The following is a 12,339-nucleotide window of genomic DNA, read 5'->3' on the forward strand; positions in this document are numbered from 1 at the left end:
CTGCCTCTAGGCTCCCGCCTTTGGTTACTACCCTGACTTCCTTCAGTGATAGAGCGTAACCCTGAAGGCTATAGGATGAAAGAAACCCTTTTCTTCCCAGGTTTTTGTGTCATGATGTTTTATTACAGCATATTATTATTATTATTATTATTATTATTATTATTGTTATTATTATTAATTGAAGTTAAGACACTCCTCCTGAGGGAATATAGTGACAACAAAAAAAGCAAAGTTTTTCCTAAACAACCTTTAATATCCAGAGAAATTTATCAGCCACACAAAGAAAAAAGACCAAAAGAAAAGTTAGAGAATAAAACCAGATTCATAAGTGGCATGATATTGTTTCATTTGTATAAAAATTCTGTTGAGGCCATGAATTTCTGATGATACAGTTTGAAATATGGGTCAACGTGTGACAATCTACATGTGAATAATTACCTTTTTTCAGTATTCTCCCTTAATGTTAATGGATTCAGTTTCATAGAGCTTTATGACTGTATGTACTGGATTCACCTAAACATAGACACTGTGTTTTTGTAGTTGTTTTTGAATACCAAATTCAATGTCAGAAAGCAAAGGGTTCCCATAAACATCCAAGGCTTTGATGACACTGGTCAGGAGGGTCTGTGTTCTCAGAGCTCTCTGTCACTAGGTTCCCACAGGTTGGGTCAGGATAATCCTGGCAAGAAACATTATACTTGTTTGGATGATTTATTTTTTAAGACATAAAATTGTGAAAGAGCTGAGTACTGTCTTAAATGATATTGTGTGTAAATGTTAACTAAATAACAACCTTTTAGCATAAAAGAACATCCCCAAAGAAAACTTAATTTTCCAACCGGTTGGCATCATAATGAGTTCTGTCCGATGTAGACCAGAACTCTCAGATGACCATTTAAATTTAACCTTTGAGATAAATTTTCCCCATTCATAACTGAAACACATTAAACAAACACAAAGGATGAGCAGACCGGGACTGGGAAGACTTGCGTTCTTTGTGCGTGAGCCTCCTTTCCTGGGTTAGTGGCTTTTCCTTTTCCATAGCTTTGCACCAACCCTCTGCCATCTGTAAACCCTCAGCCCTAGTTCCAGACCCATGGCCACAAATCTGTGAATCTGTCCATCTGTGACTTCCCACTGCCCGGCCTTGCTCTCTGCCTGTGATTTAAGGATCATCTTTCCGTGATTCATCCACAAGCTTAACCTGGGCCAGCTCGGGTCACACACCCTCCACATTGGCAGAATGTAAGGAAGATGAGATTATCACATCAGACCAAAGAAAAACGTCCTCATACCTAGGTTAAATCACAAAACAGAAACAGCATGAATGACTAAAACAGCACGTCTCCCAACAAAACCACTTCTCTAGTCATGTTCTCTAATGAAAATTATCCAGATGAATCCCAGGACACAGAATTTAAAGGAACAATCATAAACATTATCAAAGAATTTAAATGAGAAGACATAGACAAACATTAGAGGAGAATGACAAATGCACACGTGAAACCCAAGAAAATGCAAATACACACCTTAATGAAATAATGAAGATAATTCAGGATTTGAAAACAGAACTCAATCAAATGATGGAAACGTTGACAAGAACACAGTCAAAACGAAGTTAGAATTGAAAGACTCAGTGTCCCAATCAGAAAACTCAGGGGACATCTCACAAGTAGAATGGATCAAGAACAAGATAGAATATCCGAACTTGGAAATGAAGTAGAGGTTCTAGAATAAATAAGCAAACAATATTAAAAAATTAAAGCACAAGAAAAATATGTGAAATATCGGACACCATGAAAAGGCCGATCTCCCAATTATAGGAACCAAAGGGGACAAATAATCCAAAGACAATGGCATAGACTAGATCTTTAACAAATCATAGAAGAAAACTTTCCCAAACTGACAAAAGATATACCTGTATATATACAAGAAGCACACTGAAGACTAAACAAGACCAGAAAAGAAAATCCCCACAGCACATTATTGTGAAAACACTAAATATGCAAAACCAAAAAAAATTGAAAACTGCAAAAGAAAAAAGTGTCGCATAAAAGAACATCCCTAAAGAAAACTTAATTTTCCAACCTGCTGGCATCATTTAAATTCTTTGATAATGTTTATGATTGTTCCTTTAAATTCTGTGTCCTAGGATTCATCTGGGTAATTTTCATTAGAGAACATGACGAAGAAGAGAAAACTTATCAGAATAACACCTGATTTTCCCATAGAAACTGAAAACCGGAAGAGACTAGAGCAATGTGCTCTAAGTTCTAGAAGACCACAGCTGCCAGCCTAGACGAGTACACAGGGGAAGAAGACTTAAAGAACAATTCTGAATTACTACTGACCAATTTTTTTTCCATTTTTTATTAGGTATTTAGCTCATTTACATTTCCAATGCTATACCAAAAGTCCTCCATTACCCCCCCACTCCCCTACCCACCCACTCCCCCTTTTTGGTCCTGGCGTTCCCCTGTACTGGGGCATATAAAGTTTGCAAGTCCAATGGGCCTCTCTTTGCAGTGATGGCCGACTAAGCCATCTTTTGATACATATGCAGCTATAGACAAGAGCTCCGGGGTACTGCTTAGTTCATATTGTTGTTCCACCTATAGGGTTACAGTTCCCTTTAGTTCCTTGGGTGCTTTCTCTAGTTCCTCCATTGGGGGCCGTGTGACCCATCCAATAGCTGACTGTGATCATCCACTTCTGTGTTTGCTAGGCCCTGGCATAGTCTCACAAGAGACAGCTATATCTAGGTCCTTTCAGCAAAATCTTGCTAGTGTATGCAATGGTGTCAGCGTTTGGAAGCTGATCATGGGATGGATCTCTGGATATGGCAATCACTATATGGTCCATCCTTTTGTCACACTTCCAAATTTTGTCTCTGTAACTCCTTCCGTGGGTGTTTTGTTTCCTATTCTAAGAAGGGGCAAAGTGTCCACACTTTGGTCTTCGTTCTCTTGAGTTTAATGTTTTTAGCAAATTATATCTTATATCTTGGGTATCCTAAGTTTCTGGGTTACTATCCACTTATCAGTGAGTACATATTGTGTGAGTTCCTTTGTGATTGGGTTACCTCACTCAGGATGATGCCCTCCAGGTCCATCCATTTGGCTAGGAATTTCATAAATTCATTCTTTTTAATAGCTGAGTAGTACTCCATTGTGTAAATGTAACACATTTTCTGTATCCATTCCTCTGTTGAGGAGCATCTGGGTTCTTTCCAGCTTCTGGCTATTATAAATAAGGCTGCTATGAACATAGTGGAGCATGTGTCCTTCTTACCGGTTGGGGAATCTTCTGGATATATGCCCAGAAGAGGTATTGCTGGATCTTCCGGTAGTACTATGTCCAATTTTCTGAGGAACCGCCAGACTGATTTCCAGAGTGGTTGTACAAGCTTGCAATCCCACCAACAATGGAAGAGTGTTCCTCTTTCTCCACATCCTCACCAGCATCTGCTGTCACCTGAAATTTTCATCTTAGCCATTCTGACTGGTGTGAGGTGGAATCTCAGGGTTGTTTTGATTTTCATTTCCCTGATGATTAAGGATGTTGAACATTTTTTCAGGTGCTTCTCTGCCATTCGGTATTCCTCGGGTGAGAAATCTTTGTTCAGATCTGAGCCCCATTTTTTAATGGGGTTATTTGATTTTATGGAGTCTACCTTCTTGAGTTCTTTATATATATTGGATATTAGTCCCTGTCCAATTTGGGATAGGTAAAGATCCTTTCCCAATCTGTTGGTGGTCTTTTTGTCTTATTGATGGTGTCTTTTGCCTTGCAGAAGCTTTGCAATTTTATGAGGTCCCATTTATCGATTCTCGATCTTACAGCACAAGCCAATGCTGTTCTATTCAGGAATTTTTCCCCTGTACCCATATCTTCAAGGCTTTTCCCTACTTTCTCCTCTATAAGTTTCAGTGTCTCTGGTTTTATGTGGAGATCCTTAATTCACTTAGATTTGACCTTAGTACAAGGAGATAGTAATGGATCAATTCAAAATCTTCTATATGATAACAGCCAGTTGTGCCAGCACCATTTGTTGAAAATGCTGTCTTTTTTCCACTGGATGGTTTTAGCTCCCTTGTCAAAGATCAAGTGACCATAGGTGTGTGGGTTCATCTCTGGGTCTTCAATTCTGTTCCATTGGTCTACTTGTCTGTCACTATACCAGTACCATGCAGTTTTTATCACAATTGCTCTGTAGTACATCTTTAGGTTGGGCATGGTGATTCCACCAGAGGTTCTTTTATCCCTGAGAAGAGTTTTTGCTATCCTCGGTTTTTTGTTATTCCAGATGAATCGGCCGATTGCCCTTTCTAATTCGTTGAAGAATTGAGTTGGAATTTTGATGGGGATTGCATTGAATCTGTAGATTGTTTTTGTCAAGATAGCCATTTTTACTATATTGATCCTGCCAATCCATGAGCATGGGAGATCTTTCCATCTTCTGAGATCTTCTTTAATTTCTTTCTTCAGAGACTTGAAGTTATCATACAGATCTTTCACTTCCTTAGTTAGAGCCACGCCTAGGTATTTTATATTATTTGTGGCTATTGAGAAGGGTGTTGTTTCCCTAATTTCTTTCTCAGCCTGTTTGTCCTTTGTGTAGAGAAAGGCCATTGACTTGTTTGAGTTAATTTTATATCCAGCTACTTCACTGAAGCTGTTTATCAGGCTTAGGAGTTCTCTGGTGGAATTTTTAGGGTCACATATATACTATCAATATCATCTGCAAAAAGTGATAATTTGACTTCTTTCTTTCCAATTTGTATCCCCTTGATCTCCTTTTGTTGTCTAATTGCTCTGGCTAGGACTTCAAGTACAATGTTGAATAGGTAGGGAGAGAGTGGACAGCCTTGTCCTGATTTTAGTGGGATTGCTTCAAGCTTCTCACCATTTACTTTGATGCTGGCTACTGGTTTGCTGTAGATTGCTTTTATCATGTTTAGGTATGGGCCTTGAATTCCTGATCTTTCTGAGACTTTTATCATGAATGGGTGTTGGATTTTGTCAAATGCTTTCTCAGCATCTAACGAGATTATCGTGTGTTTTTTGTCTTTGAGTTTGTTTATATACTGGATTACGTTGATGGATTTCCGTATATTGAACCATCCCTGCATCCCTGGGATGAAACCTACTTGGTCAGGATGGATGATTGTTTTGATGTGTTCTTGGATTTGGTTAGCAAGAACTTTATTGAGGATTTTTGCATCAATATTCATAAGGGATATTGGTCTGAAGTTCTCTATCTTTGTGGGGTCTTTTTGTGATTTGGGTATCAGAGTAATTGTGGCTTCATAGAATGAGTTGGGTAGAGTACCTTCTGTTTCTATTTTTTGGAATAGTTTGTGAAGAACTGGGATTAGATCTTCTTTGAAGATCTGATAGAACTCTGCACTAAACCCATCTGGTCCTGGGTTTTTTTTGGTTGGGAGACTATTAATGACTGCTTCTATTTCTTTGGGGGATATCGGGCTGTTTAGATCATTAACCTGATCTTGATTCAACTTTGGTACCTGGTATCTGTCTAGAAACTTCTCCATTTCATCCAGGTTCTCCAGTTTTGTTGAGTATAGCCTTTTGTAGAAGGATCTGATGGTGTTTTGGATTTCTTCGGGATCTGTTGTTATGTCTCCCTTTTCATTTCTGATTTTGTTAATTAGAATGCTTTCCCTGTGCCCTCTAGTGAGTCTGGCTAAGGGTTTGTCTATCTTGTTGATTTTCTCAAAGAACCAGCTCCTCAATTGGTTGATTCTCTGAATAGTTCTTCTTGTTTCCACTTGGTTGATTTCGCCCCTGAGTTTGATTATTTCCTGCTGTCTACTCCTCTTGGGTGAATTTGCTTCCTTTTGTTCTAGAGCTTTTAGGTGTGTTGTCAAGCTGCTAATGTATGCTCTCTCTAGTTTCTTTTTGGAGGCACTCAGAGCTATGAGTTTTCCTCTTAGAAATGCTTTCATTGTGTCCCATAAGTTTGGGTATGAAGTGGCTTCATTTTCATTGAACTCTAAGAAGTCCTTAATTTCTTTCTTTATTCCTTCCTTGACCAAGGTATCATTGAGAAGAGTGTTGTTCAGTTTCCACGTGAATGTTGGCTTTCTATTATTTATTTTGTTATTGAAGATCAGCCTTAGTGCATGGTGATCTGAAAGGATACATGGGACAATTTCAATATTTTTGAATTCGTTGAGGCCTGTTTTGTGACCTATTATGTGGTCAATTTTGGAGAAGGTACCATGAGGTGCTGAGAAGAAGGTATATCCTTTTGTTTTAGGATAAAAATGTTCTGTAGATATCTGTCAGATCCATTTGTTTCATCACTTCTGTTAGTTTCAGTGTGTCCCTGTTTAGTTTCTGTTTCCATGATCTGTCCATTGGTGAAAGTGGTGTGTTGAAGTCTCCCACTATTATTGTGTGAGGTGCAATGTGTGCTTTGAGCTTTACTAAAGTTTCTTTAATGAATGTGGCTGCCCTTGTATTTGGAGCATAGATATTCAGAATTGAGAGTTCCTCTTGGAGGATTTTACCTTTGATGAGAATGAAGTGCCCCTCCTTGTCTCTTTTGATGACTTTGGGTTGGAAGTCAATCTTATCAGATATTAGGATGGCTACTCCAGCTTGTTTCTTCATACCATTTGCTTGGAAAATTGTTTTCCAGCCTTTCATTCTGAGGTAGTGTCTATCTTTTTCTCTGAGATGAATTTCCTGTAAGCAGCAAAATGTTGGGTCTTGTTTGTGTAGCCAGTTTGTTAGTCTATGTCTTTTTATTGGGGAGTTGAGTCCATTAATATTAAGAGATATTAAGGAAAAGTAATTGTTGCTTCCTGTTATTTTTGTTGTTAAAGTTGGCATTCTGTTCTTGTGGCTGTCTTCTTTTAGGTTTGTTGAGGGATTACCTTCTTGTGTTTTCTAGGGCGTTGTTCCCGTTCTTGTATTGGTTTTTTTCTGTTATTATCCTTTGAAGGGCTGGATTCGTGGAGAGATAACGTGTGAATTTGGTTTTGTCGTGGAATACTTTGGTTTCTCCATCTATGTTAATTGAGAGTTTGGCTGGGTATAGTAGCCTGGGCTGGAATTTGTGTTCTCTTAGTGTCTGTATAATATCTGTCCAGGCTCTTCTGGCTTTCATAGTCTCTGGTGAAAAATCTGGTGTAATTCTGATAGGCTTGCCTTTATATGTGCTTGACCTTTTTCCCTTACTGCTTTTAGTATTCTATCTTTATTTAGTGCATTTGTTGTTCTGATTATTATGTGTCGGGAGGAATTTCTTTTCTGGTTCAGTCTATTTGAAGTTCTGTAGGCTTCTTGTATGTTCATAGGCATCTCTTTCTTTAGACTTGGGAAGTTTTCTTCAATAATTTTGTTGAAGATGTTTGCTGGTCCTTTGAGTTGAAAATCTTCATTCTCATCCACTCCTATTATCCGTAGGTTTGGTCTTCTCATTGTGTCCTGGATTTCCTGGATATTTTGAGTTAGGATCTTTTTGCATTTTCCATTTTCTTTGATTGTTGTGCCGATGTTCTCTATGGAATCTTCTGCACCTGAGATTCTCTCTTCCATCTCTTGTATTCTGTTGCTGATGCTCAAATCTATGGTTCCAGATTTCTTTCCTAGGGTTTCTATCTCCAGTGTTGCCTCACTTTGAGTTTTCTTTATTGTGTCTACTTCCCTTTTTAGGTCTAGTATGGTTTTGTTCATTTCCATCACCTGTTTTTTTTTTTTTTTTCTCTTTTTCTGTAAGGACTTCTACCTGTTTGATTGTGTTTTCCTGTTTTTCTTTAAGGACTTGTAACTCTTTAGCAGTGTTCTCCTGTATTTCTTTAAGTGAGTTATTAAAGTCCTCCTTGTTGTCCTCTATCATCATCATGAGATATGCTTTTAAATCTGGGTCTAGGTTTTCGGGTGTGTTGGGGTGCCCTGGACTGGGCGAAGTGGGAGTGCTGGGTTCTGATGATGGTGAGTGGTCTTGGTTCCTGTTAGTAAGATTCATACGTTTACCTTTTGCCATCTGGTAATCTCTGGAGTTAGTAGTTATAGTTGACTCTGTTTAGAGATTGTTCTTCTGGTGATTCTGTTATCATCTATCAGCAGACCTGGGAGACAGATTCTCTCCTCTGAGTTTCAGTGCTCAGAGCACTCTCTGCTGGCAAGCTCTCTTACGGGGAAGGTGCGCAGATATCTTGTGTTTGGACCTCCTCCTGGCCGAGGAAGAAGGCCCAAAACAGGACCTTTCTTAGAAGCTGTGTTGCTTTGGCAGGTCCCAGAAGCTGTCAGCTTCTGTGGTGCAGACTCTCACCTGTGCAGACTAAATTCCTAAGTTCTGCAGAGTCCCGGAACCAAGATGGCGCCCGCTGCTCCTGAGGCTGAGGCCTCCTCCCGAGCCAGGCGGACACCTGTCCTTTGGTTCGGACGGTGGCCGGCTGTCTGTGGCCTGCAAAGGGTGCTGCCTCAGCGGCTCTGTGCCTCCGCCTATCCCAGTAGCTGTCCGGTTCTGTGGCGCACCCTCTCACCTGTTCAGACTAATTTCCTAAGTTCTGCGGAGTCCCGGAACCCGACCAATTTTTAAAAACCTGAAATTCACATCTTCTTCAGCTTCCTCCTCCTGATGGCCTGTCCAGCCCAGAGGAACAGAAGCAAACATCTAACCTCCTACCATAACATGGGCTAGGGAAGACACTGAGGTTTTGTGGGGCGCACAAATGTTCTGAACAATGCCTAGAGGGGGCCATAGATATTTTCAAGTGGAAAGCCAATGGTGTTACAATGCACACAGGCTACTCTCTCCCCTCATTGTACCTTCAGCTTTCTTTAGTCAATTTTACCTAATAGATTTATGAATTATCAATAAGAAATAAATTGACAATGATCAACTCAAACTGCCTTATTGTGTAAGATTGACTTTTCCTTATTTGACCTCATTCCCAAGTGCTCTGCAGATCAGTTCAGCGCATAGAGGAGCAAGCCCCACTGTTTTTGTTCTATTGGGAAAATGCTGTGTTTCAAGCCAATGTAAGGACTTTGTGTAAGTTGGGAAACATATATATTTAAATGCAAACTCCCAGTAATCCCTTGTTACACTCCTACGAGGCCATGCTTACAAACTGAAGCTATAGGGGAGCAATCGAGATGGATGTGCCAATATCATTTAGTACTACTCTCCAAACATCTAAGTGCAGGAATCTTTCTTTATCCAATATTCCTTCTCACCACAGTGCTAACATTGATAATAACATTAGACCTGTTTTAGAAACTTAGGAGGGAAATGAGGCTAAATGAGTATTAACTAGAAAATGTAACTGTTCAGCCAGCTTTAATCACACCATTGCCCACTCTGCTTCTGGAAACGGCATCTCTCGGTGTTCTTAAGATATCACCAAAATCCATGTTATTCTGACAGCTAGGAAAACAATTTACAAGTCTGTTAACTGTTTGTTTGGTTTTTTTTTTTTATTCTGCTAAGAGTAACTAACAGTCATGTCAGTAATGATGAATTACATTGCAGCTGGAGGTGACTCTTTCAACACTGAATACAAGGGTCAGATGAAGGATTCATTCCACAGTGACGGGTCTGTCTGTCATGATGGAGTTATTAAAGGATTCTACTCTTCATGATGTAGTATTCACTAATGATAAGATAATGCCCCTGAACTATATAGGTTACTACTTCAATACTTAGAATGTTTATGCTACCTTTTATAAAGTGAATGTTAACTGAAAAACTGGCCAATAGAAAACCAGGTTCTATATTAACCAGTTACATTAGTTGTCTGTAAAGGGAACTTGAAGAAATTGAAAACACAACACAGGAAACTTTAGTAAAAGGGTGTTTCAGAAAACTGTTATATTCTTCTGGATTGCGAAGCAAATGAGCGGCAATGTGTTTCCTCCATTCACTAGTACTTTGTCACGCTTTGAATCTGCTGTGTCTTTCGCCATGTTAGGTACAGTGCTGGTTTGGCTTCTCCAGTAGAGTCATCTTGCTTTGCCACACCTGTACTTCCCACTATACCTCAGCTTTGTCTGGCATTGTGCTTGGATCACCATTCCCCGTGGACTCTGAGCTGGAATGTGATCCCAGAGGTGACCAAGTGTTTCTTTTCATGCACTTTTCTGGCTCCTTTGGGGTCCCTTAGGTTTAATTTTTCTCAGATGACCTATTTCTTTATAAGGCTTCACTTGGATGTTGCATAGAATTTGCTTCCAGATTTCAAACATCAAAATCCATAGGAAACTTCTCTCTCATGGCGGTCAACACTCCTCTTCTACCACAAAGACCAATTCTGGCTTCTCATGGCCTGCGGCTTCTCACTGTTTAATACAGCAGAGCCAACAGAAGCCAGGATGCTTCTCATTTACCTTAGGAAAGAAGGACCATGAACACGGAGCAGACTCTGAGCTATTACAGGAACACATAATTACAAGGAGCACTTAGCTCTGGTTTTGAATCAGCCTGAAATTGTAGGCAGATCCCTTGACCCCCACCCTTGATGTAAAGCCACAAGACCAAGGGAGGACATCTCCCAATGCCAGCCCATAAGACTGGAAGAAAAATAAGGACACCCATATATTATAAATGTTTTATGACTTTGTAGAATCAAGTCAAGTGTCTTAACATTTTAATATGTTGTTTAGTGTAACTCTTCATCATTGGATTATCATCCTTACACTATAGAATACTGAATTTGGTCTAGTTTGACTATTATAAAATTTAAAATCTTCTATCAACGAATTACTATAGGCATATTTTTAGATATTTCAATGCCATACTTGAATATATGTATTTCAAGTGTAGAGAATTTTATTCTTCCAATACAGAGAACTTGCCAGACATCAGGTCAAAGTGAACACTTTTGGAACCTTTGATAGTGATGGACTAAAGTCCAGGATTTCCAGAGCCATCAAATTTCCCATTCAATCCAATTCATTTCTGATGCTGACCTATGATTTAAGTCATCATTACTTTATTCCATAATTACAAACTATTTATAGTGAGCTATTAGCCACTGAGCAGAGACATGCCTTTTTGCCCTTTATCCTTCAATATGGCTATGCCTAGAGTACAAAAGTATAAATAACCATTTTGATTTCAAAAATTCTCCAAGAATCATAATATTTTTAAGTATTTAAGTTTAATTCTAAATAAGTGATATTTTCATCTTTGGTGTGGGGCATAGACAGACCTATCTCATTACTTCACATACTGGTCTAATTAGAAGACCTCATACATAGTAGTAGAGGGAGATACTACTCTAAGGAATTAGTCATCCAGTCAGCCATCAAATGTTTAAGTGTGGAGTGTATGTGTGCAGAACAGTCAGATAATTCAAAAATTCCAAAAGAAATAAAACCCATAAGGCAAGAAAATTCTACACAAGAGATCTTTATGAATGTCCAAATCACAGAAGAATCATGACAGCAATGTGCACCACATGGAAAGGATGTGTTTTCTTGTGGAGTTTGCATGGAATGTGAGAGGTCAGGGGTATCCCTGACAATTGTACTGTGCCATTTCAAGTACGAAGTGCCAATGTAGTCCCCAATAAATGTTGACTACGTGGCCAGATGGCTTCACATGTCCTGTCAACATCGTAATATTTATTGTTGATGCAACAGAATGAGCCCTGCTCTACAAAATTACAGCAACACCCTAAGTAAAGGCTGGCCAGGACTTACTTGTTATGGAGTCACAGACTATTATTATTGTGGGTTGTTGCAGAAGGTCCAGGCGGTGGGAAGCCCGGGAAACACCAAAAATACAACCCACTAGTAACTAAAGACTGTATTTGTTGGCTGTGGAATCCCTGAGAGGATTTCTGAGAACAGATTTCTTATTCACCAAAGAATGTGCTGACCCAAGAAAAGGACATTAGGTCTTTGAATAAAACAAAATGTACAGTCATGAAACCTTCAGGCCCATCACAAACTGATCAAATGATCAAGTGAAACCTTTTCTTAATTAAGTTTCTTATTGAAAGTAAAGCGAGTCAAAGGAAATTATCCCACAAGGAGAGGACCAGTATTATACTTCAGAAAGTGTATTTTAAAAGTTTTTTCCTTAACTGGGACAGTTACAGGACGAAGAAGAAGTTATTAGTCTTTTGGAAGGCTAGCCTGTCTGAGTGTGCCACTAAATGCATCCTGTGTTACTCGGCCTTTGTCTCACAGTAAATGACAAAAGAAAAATCTTTGACACAAATTTCTTGGCAACTTTAATAGAAAATTGGTCTTGAAACCAAACAGAGAATTCTTTTACAAAGATATATTAATGGTTAATAAACACTTTAAAATGTTCAATATCATTAACCATTAGAAAAAATATGAATGGCAATG

Source organism: Mus musculus, chromosome 5 (genome assembly GCF_000001635.26).
Source record: "Mus musculus strain C57BL/6J chromosome 5, GRCm38.p6 C57BL/6J".
NCBI lineage: Eukaryota > Metazoa > Chordata > Mammalia > Rodentia > Muridae > Mus > Mus musculus.